At 50.7% G+C, this 9,917-nt stretch overlaps 1 long non-coding RNA gene across 1 annotated transcript; it reads left to right on the forward strand.

Moving 5' to 3' along the window:
* The first annotated feature begins 273 nt into the window (after positions 1–273).
* LOC125755746 (uncharacterized) lies at positions 274–1,624 on the forward strand. Its single transcript, XR_007412963.1, has 3 exons — positions 274–428; positions 881–1,090; positions 1,214–1,624. It is a non-coding gene; the product is annotated as an uncharacterized LOC125755746 (long non-coding RNA).
* Positions 1,625–9,917: the final 8,293 nt, after the last annotated feature.

Genomic DNA, 9,917 nt, shown 5'->3' on the forward strand with positions numbered 1-9,917 from the left:
GCATCTAACTCTTGATTTCCGAGCGGGTCATGACCCCAGGGTCAGGAGAGCAAGGCCCTCGGCCAGCGTGGGGCTCCGCACTGGGCGTGGAGCCTGCAAAGGCTTCTCTCTCCCTCTCCCTCTGCCCTCCCACCAGCTCTCTCTCTAAAGAAAAGAAAAAAAGAACTGAAAAGTCAGGCACAAGGAGGCAGTGAGCGGTAGCACCAGCAGACAGAAGGGGGCGCTATTTGGGCTCTCCACACACAGGCAACCAGGCTGCAGGAAATCCTGCCTGCACAGAGGGGCTCTGTCCCCATCTGCATGGAGCAGGCCAGGGGACAATGACACCCCTGTGATGAGGACTGTTCACGTGGCCTGCAAAGTCACACATGCCACGGGGCAGCGGGGAGATGGCGGTGCAAGGATACTTTCCGGAATGTTCGGAAGAGGTGGGTTATGACACTCTAGGGAACAGCTACAGGAAAAGGTTAGTGGGCTGAAATACGAAGCCTGCATCTGAAAGCCTGGGATTGAAAGGGAGCAGGGAGGATAGAGGGCTTGCCAGTACTGCAGGGCAGAGGAAGAAAAGACAGAAGGAAAGCAGACACAGAGACTAAGAAGAGCTCTGTCCCGGGTGCTCTGGCAGGCGGAACCCACTCATTCATTCAGCAGACACTACAGGGCGCTCCCGGGTGCTAGACACGGGGAGAACACAGGCAAGGGTGAGGTGGTCAGAGCACCAACCCATCTGATAAACAACCGGTGCTGCTTTGGGGCCACTGTCCAGCTTGCTCAAGAATATATTCATATATAAAGCCAAGAAACCCTAAACTGCCCCCAACCTCCACCTTCTTTCTTTTTTTTTAAGATTTTTTTTTTTTTTTTTTTTAATTCATGAGAGATACAGAGAGAGAAGCAGAGACACAGGCAGAGGGAGAAGCAGGCTCCACACAGGGAGCCCGACGTGGGACTCGATCCCGGGACTCCAGGATCACGCCCTGGGCCAAAGACAGGCGCCAAATCACTGAGCCACCCAGGGATCCCCCAGCCTCCACCTTCATACAGAAAGTAAAAATGCTTCTTACTCAAGACCAAGATGTTCAGATAGGAAGTAAGATCAAAACTGCCAGAGTGTGGGCAGGTCACCCTGGTGACCCGGCCTCATTCACACCAGTGTGCCCAGCCTCGGGCTACACCAGGCATTGGCTGATACTGGCTTCTTCCCTCCTCACAGGGAGAAGCAGGGAGCAGAACGGGCTCTAAGGCCTGTAACGGCAGGATTCACACTTCCTAGGTGCAGGGTTTCCTGACATCCCACCCTGCATAGCTCTGATGGTGCAAGGATGATGAAGAGAAGCCATGTGTGGGGACACATTTGTGGTCAGTGGCAGCTCTGCCTCACTTGAGATAAAAATATATAAACAGTAGACTTTGTTATAAAAGGACATTGTATCCAGGGCCTTCCTGAAATGTGTAATGTGTGTCTGGGATGGTGGGTGCGGAGGAAAGAGGGTGGCAGGCAGCTCTGATACATCTCGGCTTGGCCACTGTGGCCTTATCGGAGACACACTCCTTCTAGAACCGTACTGTTCAATAATGTAGCCACTCATCACAGGTGACAATATAAATTTCTATTGTAATTAATTAAAATAAAATACAATTTAAAACTCAGTGCCTCAGTCATCCTACCTCATTTCACATGTTCAAGAGCCACCTCAGCTACTGGTTGTCACATTGAACAGGATATATTTTAGAACATTTCCAACATTGCAGGAAGTTCTAACAGACAGTACTATTCTAGAACGAAAGGGGAGCCCCTCTGCCTTGACAGGGTGAAGCCCTAGAGTGCTTTATTACAATTATCCACAGAAGACCAAGGACTATGGGTCACTGATTCCCAACAGAGAAGCCCTTCCACATCCTTCTGGAAAGGGTGGGTAAGGGCAAAGTTCCCTTCTCCTGAGCAAGCAGAGCTGGGGTAAGCACCCCTCACTGGTGTCCTCTGCTCCTGCCAAGATTAAAGCCTTGGCCCGGTTCTGTGACACTTGCCAGTCCAGGCAGAGAGAAGCAGAAGTCCAGATAGAAGCCCAAGTCCTGGCTCCTCAGAGGGCCCGGGCCTCGGGAGGCCAGGTACAGAAAAAGCCTTCCAATTTGTTTGCCAGGAGACAGGGTATGCTTAGCATCATCAAGGCTTATCCAGTGTCCCCTTCTCTAGGGATGCCCCATGGTGGCCCCAGCACCGCCTCCTTGGGCTTGTCCAGAGCAATGGGAAGGAGTCGGTGGAAAGGAGAAGCAGAGACAGAGGGGCCGTGGGTGTGAGTGGGTCGGGAATGTAAGGGCTTATATAGAAAAAAAAAAAAACAGTATTTCAAGGAAACTGATGGATCAGGCTGAGGAAGGGGATTCTGAGAAGTGAGTGATGTTGGGTGTTTAGGTCTATGTCTTTGAACCAACCAGAGAGAGCAAGACTGATCGAGGCACCCCGCCCCCCCAGCCCTGCACACACCACACATGATGGCAGGACGTGACTGACACACTTTCACTCCTAATCTGATTGATCTACTTCAGAGTTTCCCCATTTCAGGCAAGGGCCACCCATCACTGTTCTCCCCAAACCACAGCTCAGCCTGGCCCTCAAAGTCAACCAGAACCAAGCCTACAAATCTGCAGTTGCAGCAAGTGACCGACTGGAGGCTGGGGACAGGAGCCGGGCGAGCAGACAATGCATAGTGTGGGGACAATGGAGATCGAAGAGCAGAGGGTAACCTCTGAGCCTGGATTCTGTTCCTGGCTCTGCCACATGGACTCTTGGGCAAGATCTGCTTTTCCTTGATCGATCTATCTATCTATCTATCTATCTATCTATCTATCTATCTATCTATGAGAGAGAGAGAGAGACGTGCAGAGACACAGGCAGAGGGAGAAGCAGGCTCTATGCAGGGAGCCCGATGCAGGACTCCATCCTGGTTCTCCAGGATCACGCCCTGGGCGGAAGGCGGCGCTAAACCGCTGAGCCATCCAGGCTGCCCTCCTTGAACCTTTTATTTTTTATTTTTAAAGATTTTATTTATCTATTCATGAGAGACAGAGAGAGAGAGGCAGAGACACAGGTAGAGGAGAAGCAGGCTCCATGTAGGGAGCCCAACGTGGGACTGGATCCTAGGACCCCGGGATCATGCCCTGGACCAAAGGCAAGCACTCAACTGCTGAGCCACCCAGGCATCCCTCTCCTTGAACCTTTTAACAAAATAATAAAACTGACTGGGGCACCTGGATGCTCAGTCGGTTATAAGCGTCTGCCTTTGGCTCAAGTCATGATCCCAGGGTCCTGGTGTTATGCTCCCTGCTCCTCGGGAAGCCTGCTTCTCCCTCTGGCCCCTGCTCTCTCCTCTCTCTCTCTCTCTCTCACTATCACTCAAATAAATAAATCTTCAAAAAATAAAAAATAAAACTGCTAAAGTAAACTGCTATAAACAACATAAGTAAGCTTAACTAATTATCCTAAGGCAACATCTTGCAAGCATCCGCATCAAGAAAGGAGACATTGCTGGCCACTCCACAACCCCTCCCCATGCCACACGCTGACTTCTGAAATCAACACTTCCTTGTCTTTCTTTCTTGTCCAAATGTACACCCGTGGACACTGGACTTGAGTCTTCCCTGTCGTTTGTCCTCTAAGTCTGTCTTAATCTACGGCCTCCCCCATCATCTCCTTTTTTCCCCCTTATAATTTGTGAGTTGACGCACCCAGGCCATATGACAGCTGTCTTCTCTACTGTCTGAAAGTCATGGACCAAGTTTCCTTTTCTCTCAGGGCCTCAGTGACTCCTTCCTTACCAGCACTGCCCTGGCCAACCTACCCACACTCCTAGGATGATAAAAAGAGACAGCCTGGAAGCACATCAGGAAATGCTTATGAGGTTTTGTTAAGCAAAGAATGCAGGACGCAAAAAAAAAAAAAAAAATGCAGGACGCAAACAGATTGAATGCTTTCGGGCCCCACCAAGAAAATGTGCATAGGAAAAAGGGCTGGCAGGTAGCACATCATCTGCAATAGTTGTCCTGGATGGTAGATTTCTGTGTCCCTCCTTTCTTCTTTCTTATATTTTTCCATGATCAGCACATAACAATGTGACAGGGCACAAGACATTTTTAAACATTTTAAAGAAAAGGATGTTCTTAAAGTGGGGCACGAGATCAAAGGTGTCACCAGGGCTGTCCTCTCTCCCTTCACAGGACCACTTGGCTTTGCTCTCTGTTCCCAGAGCTACCGCCAATCCAGCCAAGATCCATAAACCTCAAGCTCATCCTGTGCCTGCTTCTCTGATGCCTCCTGGCCGCCCTTCCTGTCCCCCTCTGGTCTTCTCTCTGTGCCTCTAGCAGAAGAACTCATCTGAAATATGCCGGGTCACTTCCCGAGTCCTCTGGGCCCCCTCCTGTAAAGATCACTCCTTCCTGTCGGCGGCAGGGTGAGCGCTCACCACATTCAGTAAGCATCGGGGTGGCTGGCAGGGCTTGTCGTCCACACACCCAGTCCCCAAAGCTCCTGTCCCCCTAGGTCTGGGGTTGGGCCCAAGAACTTGTAGTGCTCAGGTGATGCTGGTGCCATTGGTTCTGAAACTACACTTTAGAATACCGACCTGTCCCTCTCCTCTGTCCTCCTGAACAAGCCCTGTCCAGCTTTCAAGAGCTAGTTCAGGTTCCCCTTTCCATGAGGCATTCTCTTCCAACAGCCAATACTGGCTTTCCTCTGTTCTTTTTTTTTTTTTTTCTTCTTTTTTTTTTTTTTCCTCTGTTCTTGAAGCTAATGTCCTTAGCACTGAACATGGTTCCTGGTGGCCTGGAAAAGTGGCCTTGAGGATGGGCAATGTGGCACTCAACCATTCACTGCCTTCATATCAGCTCTTACGGGCACAGCCTGGAGGAGCACTTCTCCAGCAGCCCTACACTATCCAGGAGATGCTCTGACTGTCCTGGGTAAATTGAATCTTTTCTTCCACACATAGACTTCTAATTATTCACTCATTCATTCACTGTGAGTCAAAACCAAATCAAACCAAACCAAACCAAAAAAACCTTAGTGAGCACCTACTGCATGTCCAGACGCATAACATGAGAATCTTTTCTTCGTGGAAACCAAGAATTACAATAGCATTGTTACCACAGAAGCCTGCAGAAAGGGCTCCTTCCAAAGGCAGCCAAACGGCCCACCCCTGCAGCCCTGGAGACGGCTACCCACGCACAGCCGTGGCCCGAGCGGCAGGTGTTGGTGCCCACCAGCAAGCACGCACGGTGGTGGTCACACCCACGTGTAGCCATGGTGGAGGTTTGGTCGCCAGTTGCAGGCTTCGTCTTTCCTCGGCGAAGCCACCCAGTACTCGGAAACAAGATTTATGGACAGATATTGTCAGGAGAACAGATGCCTAAGTAAGCAGGCCGAACAAATGGAAACAATGGTGGTGAGACAGGCAAGCAGAAGGGACTCCATTTTCGAAAGGCCCCATTTACTCTCTCTCTCTCTCTCTTTTTTTTTTTTTTTAAAGAGATTTTAATTATTTATCTGAGAGAGAGAGAGCATGAGCAGGAGGCGGGACAGAGGGAGAGGGACAGGCAGGCTCTCTGGTGAGCACAGAGATGCTATACTCCATCCCAGGACCCTGAGATCATGACCTGAGCTGAAATCAAGAGTTGGACCCTTACCTAACTGAGCCACCCAGGTGCCCGTCATACTCTCTATTTCACCTAGCATCTGGGTAAACCGAAGAAGCTACTTTCCCACTCCAAGGGGGAAGCAAGGGAGTGATTCATTTCCGAGTCTCATCCCAGCCCCCTAAACACTGGATAACATCTAAGAAGAACCAGATCCCAAACACGTTCCAGGACATTAAGTTCAAACAAACTGCCCCACGCTGGCATCAAAACCTCCACTTGCTGTGATTTATAGAGATTCCTGAAGGAACACATACCCTGGACCCCTTTCCTGTATGAACCCCTAACTCCAGCGACGAGATGTAGTCTCCTTTCCTTCTGAGTCTTTCAGACACTCCATCTGCTATGCCCTATCACTTACGCTATTCAGTAAACTCTGCTTTCATTACCTCCTGGCTTGCATTTGATTTCTATCCTGCACAAAGCCAAGGACCCTCTTGAGGGTCTTCCCATGGGGCCCACTCTGGGGGTCAATTGTGATTGTGCAGGCCTGGAACCACTGGAGGGAAACAAGAAGGTACCACCTCCTAATAAAAAGGTAGCAAATGTCTAAAAGATCCTTGTCCCATTTCTGCAAACATCTGGGGCTCTGGACATTTCAGCCTTCTGCTCCAGAAGACATTCTGAGCAGGCTGGAGACACCACAGATTCTCTAAGGCAGATGTTGGGCTTCTCCGTGACCTGGGACAACTTTTACTCTTCATGCCCTTATTTCATTATCTAATGATATCTTTTAAAAAATAGTGAAGCTCAAAACAAGATGATAGAGATCCCCATTGGAAGAATAAAAGGAGAGGTTTAAAAACAAGCAACGGGGGCGCCAGGGTGGCTCAGTTGGTTAAGTGTCCAACTTTTTTTTTTAAGACTCTATTTATTTGACGAGGTGGGGGGTGGGGTGGAGCACAAGCAGGGGGAACAGCAGAGGGAGAGGGAGAAATAGGCTCCCTGCTGAGCAGCGAGCCCTATGATCCCAAGGCCCTGGGGATCATGACCTGAGCTGAAGGCAGACACTCAACCGACTGAGTCACCCAAGTGCCCCAAGCATCCGAATCTTGATCAAGACTCAGGTCTTGATCTTAACATCATGAGTTCGGGCCCCACATTGGGCTCCATGCCCAGCGCGGAACCTACTTAAAAACAAACAAACAAACAAACAAACAGGCAACAATAATGCCATCTGTAAACATAAAAGAAAGTAACCACAAGGAGACCAGGTAGGGAAAAATCCATCAGTGCCTCAGTGGCGGAAATGCTATAAGCATTCAGGCCCCTGGAGCAGAGATCCTCAGGTGTAGGGATGCAGCAGAATCTCTGCGAAGCTTCTGAAAGACAAAGGTGCAGGGCCCCTACTGAATCAGAGTCCCTCAAGGAACATGCAATTCCCATTCCCCACCCCACCCCCTCCACAGCAAGTCAGAGAGCCTCAGGGTATTCTGGGGGCTTCTAGTCTTGAGACACCAGCCCAGAGGTGAGTAGGAAATTAGTGGAGGGAGGGACAGTGGTCATGGGGAAAACACCAAGGGAACCTAGAGACCAGCTGGAAAGGAGGAATAATATCAACACTGAGGTAGGTGCCTTTTGTCTCCTGCTCACCCACCCCTAACACTCAGAGATCTGATTCTGGAGAAGAGATAACATCCTCCCTGTTCGGGCCAGGCTGGCCAGTCCTCCAGGGACCTGCTGCTTTAGCCAATGCACATCTGAGTCCCGGGCCGTGCCCTCCTCCGACCACCACGGATCCTGGCACACTTCCCTGTACTCTTAATGCCTTGGCCCCAACAGCCTCACACTGACCAACTATGACTCTTTAATTTCAGGATTCAGATTGCAGTCCTCCTCCTCCAAGAAGCCTTCCCAGAGGCATTTTTTTTAATTTTTATTTATTTATGATAGTCACAGAAAGAGAGAGAGAGAGAGAGGCAGAGACATAGGCAGAGGGAGAAGCAGGCTCCAGGCACCAGGAGCCTGACATGGGACTCGATCCCGGGTCTCCAGGATCGCGCCCTGGGCCAAAGGCAGGCGCCAAACCACTGAGCCACCCAGGGATCCCCCCCAGAGGCATTTTTTGACACACACCCCCACACCTCCTTGGCCTGTTAGAGTCTTGTTGCACCATCAACGTGGCAGCACAGGTCACATATCACAATGACCAGTGTACAGTGGGTGGCCCAGACACACGGTGGTCACCCGCAGGGCAAGGATTTGTTTTGGTCTCATTCAGCTCTTTGAGCCCCACACCCAGGTCAGGACCCAGCATAAAACAAGCCAGTAACACAGATATTTATGACGATCAGGACAAGGTGGGGGGGGGGGAGGGCGGAAACAGCTCCACTAGGCAAATTTTTCAAAACTCTGGAGAAATCACAGCAAATATTTTTTCGGCACTTCCTATGTGCCACAGAGAAGGCTGAGATTAGGCAGACAGGGAGGCCACAGTGGCAGAGCTGGGCAAGCAAGTACCCACCCAGGCAGCCTGGCTCCAGAGTCCTTGGCCTCCACCAGTGGGCTATGGTTGATGTAGTCCATGCAAAGGGAGAAAGATTAACACCTGGAAAAAAAAAAAAAAAAAACTAGCTCCCTCTGAAGCCCTCGCTCCCTGCGGTTCAGGGGTCCCAGTGGATACAAGCTTCACTCTTTGGACAAAGCTCGGATCCAGGTTGCTGTCCATGGGAGCAGGAGCAATTTGTCCCTGCTGCGGGCCCCTCACAGTCAGGGACCAGGGACACTGCTGCAACCATGTAGGGGAGCCCAAGAATCAGCAGTCCCATCCTGTCCATGTCTCCTGGCCCAATGGCTTGGGAGCAGCAGTGGGGTGGCCTGCAACTGCCCCATCTGGCCTGTCTGGTCCCAGGAACAAGAAGAGGATGTCCCACCAGCCCAGGGGCTTTACTCAAGAGATGCTGTGAAGAAAAGCAGTATCTCTGAGTGACATCATGGTGGCTGGGAAACAAAATGTAGTCTGGGTCAACTGGGGCGACTGAGAATGAGCCATATGATAGTACATGGTGGGGTGTATCTCTAGAACCTTCATTTGATTTTCACAATGACCCAGTGAGACAGCTACTATTCCCCCTGTCTTACCAACAGAAAACTCAGACCTTGTTCTGCTGGAAGGAGAGAAAGCAAGAAGACAACCGTCAAAAACAGGAGTGTGTGTGGCCAAAGCTGAGCAGAGACGGAAGAGTCTTTGAGTAAAGCATTCAGGATACTTGCTCTTGGTTCTGTCTTTCTTAAAGTCCAGAGAAAGTGAAATGGGAATTAAGTTCGAGTCCAGAAGAACCTTACAGACTATAAGGAGGCATGTGAGAGTTCACTTCTCAGGAGAGAAACCCAGAAGTTCCAGCTCCATCATATACCCATCCTATAGGCAGGAGACTGGACAACTTGACCTTTACCACCATGAGTGTATCACCCAACACACTCAGAAGTCTCCTCAGGCAAGTCGTTGAGGGTCCCCGTCTGGAGGGAGGCTTTGGGACAACGCAAATCTGAGGTTAAATGCATCTTCTGCTGCATGGGTAGAGAGTTCAGATATTAAAATGAAGTTTAGGGCAGCCTGGGTGGCTCAGCAGTTTAGCACCGCCTTCAGCCCAGGGCCTGATCCCAGAGACCCAGGATCGAGCCCCGCATCGGGCTCCCTGAATGGAGCCTGCTTCTCCCTCTGCCTGTGTCTCTGCCTCTCTCTCTGTGTCTCTCATGAATAAATAAAATAAATAAAATCTTTAAAAAATAAAATGAAGTTTAGAGTTTGCTGATTTAATTGATGAGGTTTAAGTGACTGCCTTTAAGTTAGCACGAGTGCAGAACTGCTAAAAGCCTACTGGGTCGCCTGTCGGATGATGGGAATGACGGAGTTTGGCAAAGCCCAGGCAACCGAGGTGACCACAGGAGCGGCGGCAGGCAGCCGGCCCAGGCCCCCAGGCTGAGCACTGCCGCTTGGCCGCAGCCTCCGGAAGCCCCAGCCCACGTGGGCCCCCTTCGCCCCCTCACCAATGAACTTCTTTGAGGGAGGACTGCAGGACTCCAGCAGATCTATTATTGTCCCAGGCTGCTCAGACCAACACTTGTGCTTGGCCTGGAACAGAAGGATCCCCTGCTAGACCCTGATCAGCCAGGGACGCAGAACACCCTGGGCCAGAGGAGGGGGCGCCTGTGGCGGGGCTGGTACAGAAGCAAGATGCTCAGTCTAAAGAGAGGTTTCTGATTCTCAAGTGTCGTCTCAAACCAGG

Source organism: Canis lupus, chromosome 9 (genome assembly GCF_003254725.2).
Source record: "Canis lupus dingo isolate Sandy chromosome 9, ASM325472v2, whole genome shotgun sequence".
Taxonomy (NCBI): Eukaryota; Metazoa; Chordata; class Mammalia; order Carnivora; family Canidae; genus Canis; species Canis lupus.